At 30.6% G+C, this 9,222-nt stretch overlaps 2 long non-coding RNA genes across 2 annotated transcripts; both read right to left on the bottom strand.

Annotated features, from left to right (window-relative positions):
• Positions 1–221: 221 nt before the first annotated feature.
• Positions 222–5,827, bottom strand: LOC146929940 (uncharacterized). The gene is made up of 2 exons (XR_015006231.1): positions 3,358–5,827; positions 222–3,303 (listed from the first exon to the last, which is right to left on the bottom strand). It is a non-coding gene; the product is annotated as an uncharacterized LOC146929940 (long non-coding RNA).
• Positions 5,828–6,103: 276 nt separating this feature from the next.
• On the bottom strand, positions 6,104–8,667 carry LOC146929939 (uncharacterized). The gene is made up of 2 exons (XR_015006232.1): positions 6,299–8,667; positions 6,104–6,244 (listed from the first exon to the last, which is right to left on the bottom strand). It is a non-coding gene; the product is annotated as an uncharacterized LOC146929939 (long non-coding RNA).
• Between the last annotated feature and the right edge of the window lie 555 nt (positions 8,668–9,222).

Raw genomic sequence — 9,222 nt, 5'->3', positions numbered from 1 at the left:
CATTGCCCTTTTAGTTATACACCAACACATACAGGCCACGTAAGAAGTTCACAGAGTAACTACCAAGTTAGTGGGCCAGAAGTTACTTTTTAAAAGGTAACTTCCAACGTTTCCACTAATTCAACTATTCAGAAGCAACAAATCCAGCTTCTGGACTTCAGATGCTGACGTTGTAACACCCCGTTTTCCCAACGTGAAAATTTCGTAAATAAATCAGAGTATTCATCGTAAACGGAATGTCACATTTCATAAAAATCATAAATTGAATAAATAAATATTTATCCTTCAAAATTATTCAACTTAATCTTTAAAACTTCGCAGCGGAATTAGTTCAACAACATAAATGTCTTTGGCACGCAGGCCTCATCATAAAAGTCTCATAAATCTTAGTTCAAAAATAATTCTTAAACTTCAACCTCATCATAAAAGTCTCATAAATCTTAGTTCAAAAATAATTCTTAAACTTCAAAAGCAATACGTAAAGGAACAGAAAATAGTATTAAAATCCCCATCCCGTTACGTATCAGAGCATCCTAGACACGATGTGAGGAGTCTACTCACGAACACAGCTAGTCTTTATTACCTGCACATTACCCACGGTCGAGGTAACATATACGCAGAAGGGGTGAGATTTCTCAAACAATAATATTAAGCTTATAAATCATAAATTACATTTAACAACATAAACATCTTATAATTTAACAACTATAATTAAATACATAAACATCATCATTTATCTTAGCAAAATATCATCAAATAGCAGTCACAGTCATCGTCACATATCATCATACTAAAAGACATCACAAAGTAATTCGTTAAAACATCACAAAGTAATTCGTTAAAACATCACAACTTAACAACTTGACTTGACAATGCATCTAAACTCGACTATGCAACTCTTAACGTCTTAAACCATCTTGAATCATCATGAAATGCAAATGCATGTGGTACCATTTTAGGGCATAAGCCCTCATCGTCGTGGTTGAGCAAAAGCTCCATCGTCATGGTTGAGCAAAAGCTCCATCGTCGTGTTTGAGCAAAAGCTCCATCGTCATGGTTGAGCAAAAGCTCCATCGTCGTGTTTGAGCAAAAGCTCCAGGGCATCAAGCCCTCAACTTTGAATGAGTATGCATGGACTCAACATCTTACATCTTAGAAACTTCATGAACATCCTATAACTTCTTGACTTAGACCGACATTTACATCTTAAATAAGATCAACAACAACATATGCAACACTTATAAAGTCACATCATATCAGCATCATAACTTATCAGTATCAAATGATAAACATCAACATCTTAAACATCGCATCAACATAAGCATCATAAATAACACATATTTAAATCACACATCTTAAAATAGCACATCTTCAAATAGCACATCTTTAAATCACACATCTTCAAATAACACATCTTTAAATCATACATCTTCAGATAGCACATTTAAAAGTAGTAGAAATAATTTCGTTATAGTAATTATCTCTAGAAATCACTTTAAATCTAAAGTATATTATTATTATAACTAACATGGTAGTATTTTCTTCACATACTAGCGTATGTGTACACACTGTGTGCACTTGAAAACTTGAAATACAAAGTGGCAGCAAGTCAAAAATAAGTATCTTTCCAATCAACGAGGAATAAATAAATCGTTTAATAATTAGCTACTTTTTTTAAAGTATGAATCTTATGATACATAGCTGCATATGTATGCACATATATGGTATACGATCTCTAACTGAAACCGTGCCGGTCCATGGATAATTATATAGATAATAACTCATACGATAGATGTAGATACAGTAAATCGAAGGGCATATACAGGGAAAGAGGAACGTAGAAGAACTTATATAATTCAAAGGACAATCATCAATTCATAACTCATCCGAACAAATTAAAACTAACATCTGAAAACAATATAAAATCAAAAAAATTAATATACCATATGTAATTATTCACTTTTTCTCATATATATTAGAACACAACATAACTGTATTTCAATCACGTGTTTATCACATTCAAAATCATAAATTCAAAGATAAGGATATACTTAAAATCACAACAACAAATTAGAGCACAGATTTAACATTAATTCTTTATAAAATCATGAAAAACAAATAGAAAAACAAAATCATTCACTACCCACATGTCCATACAACCCTTATGATGAATAAAGACTCACCCCATATATTAATTCAACGGTTTTTCATCACCTAATCATCAATTCTCACTTAAACCCTAATTCTCATAATCTCACAAAAATCATCCTAAAACATGTTAGATGCAATCTAATGATCTACAGACTTAATATTAGTGAAAGATAGTCTCACCCTTACCTTAGATTGTTTTTCTGAAATCAAAAGCAGCGTTCTTCGTTCCTAGGGTTCTCTCTCTGAGTTTTCTACTTTCTCCTCTTTCTCCAAAAAGCGGTTTAACGTAAAAATTCTTTCTAACCTAAGCTTCCTTATTTCTAATACTAATCACTCTTCCTAAATCTATTTAGGCCCAATAACTTATTCTTATTTCTATTCTAACCTTCAATTTTACTTACACTAATAATCCTCATAATCTTATTTATTTCTAAATTAAATATATCTCTCACAAATAACAAATATATTTCTGCACCAAATAACAAATATATCTCTAACAAATAACAAATATATATTATTCTAGTAAATACCAACTCATCAAAATAAATCGACTAAATCATAAAAAGACATCTAATCTCAAAATTACCTCCAAATCTACTTACTCTAATAATTCTCATATTCTAATAAATAATAGAATAATGCCACATAATAAAATACTAACACCTCATATAAATAAATAAATAAATCACATAAATAGACTCTAACTTAATAAAAATAATTAAATAAAAAGGAGGGCGTTACAACTCTCCCCAACTTAAAAGAATTTCGTCCTCGAAATTCAAGGCACAAGAGAAAATAAATTTAATTATTGCTTCTTTAAACAAAACACAAAAACACATCAAGGTTAGTCAGTTAAACATGATCACATAAAAAAAAACATAACTACTAACTAGAAAACATGACGACACGACACAACGACTCATCTACTTGGCCGGACGGACCGACCTGCTCTGATACCAATTGTAACACCCCGTTTTCCCAACGTGAAAATTTCGTAAATAAATCAGAGTATTCATCGTAAACGGAATGTCACATTTCATAAAAATCATAAATTGAATAAATAAATATTTATCCTTCAAAATTATTCAACTTAATCTTTAAAACTTCGCAGCGGAATTAGTTCAACAACATAAATGTCTTTGGCACGCAGGCCTCATCATAAAAGTCTCATAAATCTTAGTTCAAAAATAATTCTTAAACTTCAACCTCATCATAAAAGTCTCATAAATCTTAGTTCAAAAATAATTCTTAAACTTCAAAAGCAATACGTAAAGGAACAGAAAATAGTATTAAAATCCCCATCCCGTTACGTATCAGAGCATCCTAGACACGATGTGAGGAGTCTACTCACGAACACAGCTAGTCTTTATTACCTGCACATTACCCACGGTCGAGGCAACATATACGCAGAAGGGGTGAGATTTCTCAAACAATAATATTAAGCTTATAAATCATAAATTACATTTAACAACATAAACATCTTATAATTTAACAACTATAATTAAATACATAAACATCATCATTTATCTTAGCAAAATATCATCAAATAGCAGTCACAGTCATCGTCACATATCATCATACTAAAAGACATCACAAAGTAATTCGTTAAAACATCACAAAGTAATTCGTTAAAACATCACAACTTAACAACTTGACTTGACAATGCATCTAAACTCGACTATGCAACTCTTAACGTCTTAAACCATCTTGAATCATCATGAAATGCAAATGCATGTGGTACCATTTTAGGGCATAAGCCCTCATCGTCGTGGTTGAGCAAAAGCTCCATCGTCATGGTTGAGCAAAAGCTCCATCGTCGTGTTTGAGCAAAAGCTCCATCGTCATGGTTGAGCAAAAGCTCCATCGTCGTGTTTGAGCAAAAGCTCCAGGGCATCAAGCCCTCAACTTTGAATGAGTATGCATGGACTCAACATCTTACATCTTAGAAACTTCATGAACATCCTATAACTTCTTGACTTAGACCGACATTTACATCTTAAATAAGATCAACAACAACATATGCAACACTTATAAAGTCACATCATATCAGCATCATAACTTATCAGTATCAAATGATAAACATCAACATCTTAAACATCGCATCAACATAAGCATCATAAATAACACATATTTAAATCACACATCTTAAAATAGCACATCTTCAAATAGCACATCTTTAAATCACACATCTTCAAATAACACATCTTTAAATCATACATCTTCAGATAGCACATTTAAAAGTAGTAGAAATAATTTCGTTATAGTAATTATCTCTAGAAATCACTTTAAATCTAAAGTATATTATTATTATAACTAACATGGTAGTATTTTCTTCACATACTAGCGTATGTGTACACACTGTGTGCACTTGAAAACTTGAAATACAAAGTGGCAGCAAGTCAAAAATAAGTATCTTTCCAATCAACGAGGAATAAATAAATCGTTTAATAATTAGCTACTTTTTTTAAAGTATGAATCTTATGATACATAGCTGCATATGTATGCACATATATGGTATACGATCTCTAACTGAAACCGTGCCGGTCCATGGATAATTATATAGATAATAACTCATACGATAGATGTAGATACAGTAAATCGAAGGGCATATACAGGGAAAGAGGAACGTAGAAGAACTTATATAATTCAAAGGACAATCATCAATTCATAACTCATCCGAACAAATTAAAACTAACATCTGAAAACAATATAAAATCAAAAAAATTAATATACCATATGTAATTATTCACTTTTTCTCATATATATTAGAACACAACATAACTGTATTTCAATCACGTGTTTATCACATTCAAAATCATAAATTCAAAGATAAGGATATACTTAAAATCACAACAACAAATTAGAGCACAGATTTAACATTAATTCTTTATAAAATCATGAAAAACAAATAGAAAAACAAAATCATTCACTACCCACATGTCCATACAACCCTTATGATGAATAAAGACTCACCCCATATATTAATTCAACGGTTTTTCATCACCTAATCATCAATTCTCACTTAAACCCTAATTCTCATAATCTCACAAAAATCATCCTAAAACATGTTAGATGCAATCTAATGATCTACAGACTTAATATTAGTGAAAGATAGTCTCACCCTTACCTTAGATTGTTTTTCTGAAATCAAAAGCAGCGTTCTTCGTTCCTAGGGTTCTCTCTCTGAGTTTTCTACTTTCTCCTCTTTCTCCAAAAAGCGGTTTAACGTAAAAATTCTTTCTAACCTAAGCTTCCTTATTTCTAATACTAATCACTCTTCCTAAATCTATTTAGGCCCAATAACTTATTCTTATTTCTATTCTAACCTTCAATTTTACTTACACTAATAATCCTCATAATCTTATTTATTTCTAAATTAAATATATCTCTCACAAATAACAAATATATTTCTGCACCAAATAACAAATATATCTCTAACAAATAACAAATATATATTATTCTAGTAAATACCAACTCATCAAAATAAATCGACTAAATCATAAAAAGACATCTAATCTCAAAATTACCTCCAAATCTACTTACTCTAATAATTCTCATATTCTAATAAATAATAGAATAATGCCACATAATAAAATACTAACACCTCATATAAATAAATAAATAAATCACATAAATAGACTCTAACTTAATAAAAATAATTAAATAAAAAGGAGGGCGTTACAACTCTCCCCAACTTAAAAGAATTTCGTCCTCGAAATTCAAGGCACAAGAGAAAATAAATTTAATTATTGCTTCTTTAAACAAAACACAAAAACACATCAAGGTTAGTCAGTTAAACATGATCACATAAAAAAAAACATAACTACTAACTAGAAAACATGACGACACGACACAACGACTCATCTACTTGGCCGGACGGACCGACCTGCTCTGATACCAATTGTAACACCCCGTTTTCCCAACGTGAAAATTTCGTAAATAAATCAGAGTATTCATCGTAAACGGAATGTCACATTTCATAAAAATCATAAATTGAATAAATAAATATTTATCCTTCAAAATTATTCAACTTAATCTTTAAAACTTCGCAGCGGAATTAGTTCAACAACATAAATGTCTTTGGCACGCAGGCCTCATCATAAAAGTCTCATAAATCTTAGTTCAAAAATAATTCTTAAACTTCAACCTCATCATAAAAGTCTCATAAATCTTAGTTCAAAAATAATTCTTAAACTTCAAAAGCAATACGTAAAGGAACAGAAAATAGTATTAAAATCCCCATCCCGTTACGTATCAGAGCATCCTAGACACGATGTGAGGAGTCTACTCACGAACACAGCTAGTCTTTATTACCTGCACATTACCCACGGTCGAGGCAACATATACGCAGAAGGGGTGAGATTTCTCAAACAATAATATTAAGCTTATAAATCATAAATTACATTTAACAACATAAACATCTTATAATTTAACAACTATAATTAAATACATAAACATCATCATTTATCTTAGCAAAATATCATCAAATAGCAGTCACAGTCATCGTCACATATCATCATACTAAAAGACATCACAAAGTAATTCGTTAAAACATCACAAAGTAATTCGTTAAAACATCACAACTTAACAACTTGACTTGACAATGCATCTAAACTCGACTATGCAACTCTTAACGTCTTAAACCATCTTGAATCATCATGAAATGCAAATGCATGTGGTACCATTTTAGGGCATAAGCCCTCATCGTCGTGGTTGAGCAAAAGCTCCATCGTCATGGTTGAGCAAAAGCTCCATCGTCGTGTTTGAGCAAAAGCTCCATCGTCATGGTTGAGCAAAAGCTCCATCGTCGTGTTTGAGCAAAAGCTCCAGGGCATCAAGCCCTCAACTTTGAATGAGTATGCATGGACTCAACATCTTACATCTTAGAAACTTCATGAACATCCTATAACTTCTTGACTTAGACCGACATTTACATCTTAAATAAGATCAACAACAACATATGCAACACTTATAAAGTCACATCATATCAGCATCATAACTTATCAGTATCAAATGATAAACATCAACATCTTAAACATCGCATCAACATAAGCATCATAAATAACACATATTTAAATCACACATCTTAAAATAGCACATCTTCAAATAGCACATCTTTAAATCACACATCTTCAAATAACACATCTTTAAATCATACATCTTCAGATAGCACATTTAAAAGTAGTAGAAATAATTTCGTTATAGTAATTATCTCTAGAAATCACTTTAAATCTAAAGTATATTATTATTATAACTAACATGGTAGTATTTTCTTCACATACTAGCGTATGTGTACACACTGTGTGCACTTGAAAACTTGAAATACAAAGTGGCAGCAAGTCAAAAATAAGTATCTTTCCAATCAACGAGGAATAAATAAATCGTTTAATAATTAGCTACTTTTTTTAAAGTATGAATCTTATGATACATAGCTGCATATGTATGCACATATATGGTATACGATCTCTAACTGAAACCGTGCCGGTCCATGGATAATTATATAGATAATAACTCATACGATAGATGTAGATACAGTAAATCGAAGGGCATATACAGGGAAAGAGGAACGTAGAAGAACTTATATAATTCAAAGGACAATCATCAATTCATAACTCATCCGAACAAATTAAAACTAACATCTGAAAACAATATAAAATCAAAAAAATTAATATACCATATGTAATTATTCACTTTTTCTCATATATATTAGAACACAACATAACTGTATTTCAATCACGTGTTTATCACATTCAAAATCATAAATTCAAAGATAAGGATATACTTAAAATCACAACAACAAATTAGAGCACAGATTTAACATTAATTCTTTATAAAATCATGAAAAACAAATAGAAAAACAAAATCATTCACTACCCACATGTCCATACAACCCTTATGATGAATAAAGACTCACCCCATATATTAATTCAACGGTTTTTCATCACCTAATCATCAATTCTCACTTAAACCCTAATTCTCATAATCTCACAAAAATCATCCTAAAACATGTTAGATGCAATCTAATGATCTACAGACTTAATATTAGTGAAAGATAGTCTCACCCTTACCTTAGATTGTTTTTCTGAAATCAAAAGCAGCGTTCTTCGTTCCTAGGGTTCTCTCTCTGAGTTTTCTACTTTCTCCTCTTTCTCCAAAAAGCGGTTTAACGTAAAAATTCTTTCTAACCTAAGCTTCCTTATTTCTAATACTAATCACTCTTCCTAAATCTATTTAGGCCCAATAACTTATTCTTATTTCTATTCTAACCTTCAATTTTACTTACACTAATAATCCTCATAATCTTATTTATTTCTAAATTAAATATATCTCTCACAAATAACAAATATATTTCTGCACCAAATAACAAATATATCTCTAACAAATAACAAATATATATTATTCTAGTAAATACCAACTCATCAAAATAAATCGACTAAATCATAAAAAGACATCTAATCTCAAAATTACCTCCAAATCTACTTACTCTAATAATTCTCATATTCTAATAAATAATAGAATAATGCCACATAATAAAATACTAACACCTCATATAAATAAATAAATAAATCACATAAATAGACTCTAACTTAATAAAAATAATTAAATAAAAAGGAGGGCGTTACAGACGTCATCATCAGAAGCGAGTTTTCCTCAGAACCTCAATAAAGAGCTTCTGATGGACTACCGCTTCTGAACTAACTTCAGAACCTAAAACCCTATTCAGGAGCAAGCAAGCATTTAATCAGATACAAAGTGCATGTTCAAATTCTTCTTTATAAAATCAAATCTTTCAACAGTTAAAGGCTTAGTAAATATATCAGCCCATTTATTTTCAGTATCAATGAATTGTATATCTAACATTCCTTTTTGAACATAATCTCTGATAAAATGGTGTTTGATTTCAATGTGCTTAGCTCTTGAATGCAAAATTAGATTTTTAGACAAACAAATAGCAGCAGTATTATCACAATAAATGGGAATACTGTTAGCAGTTATCTGATAATCTTCCAACTGATGTTTCATCCAAAGTAGTTGTGTACAACAACTTGCAGCTGAAATGTATTCTGCTTC

The sequence above is a fragment of the Medicago sativa genome, chromosome 4 (assembly GCF_051527215.1).
Source record: "Medicago sativa cultivar Bolivia chromosome 4, Bolivia_mono, whole genome shotgun sequence".
NCBI classification, from domain to species: Eukaryota; Viridiplantae; Streptophyta; class Magnoliopsida; order Fabales; family Fabaceae; genus Medicago; species Medicago sativa.
This window is presented reverse-complemented; position numbering and strand designations above follow the sequence as displayed.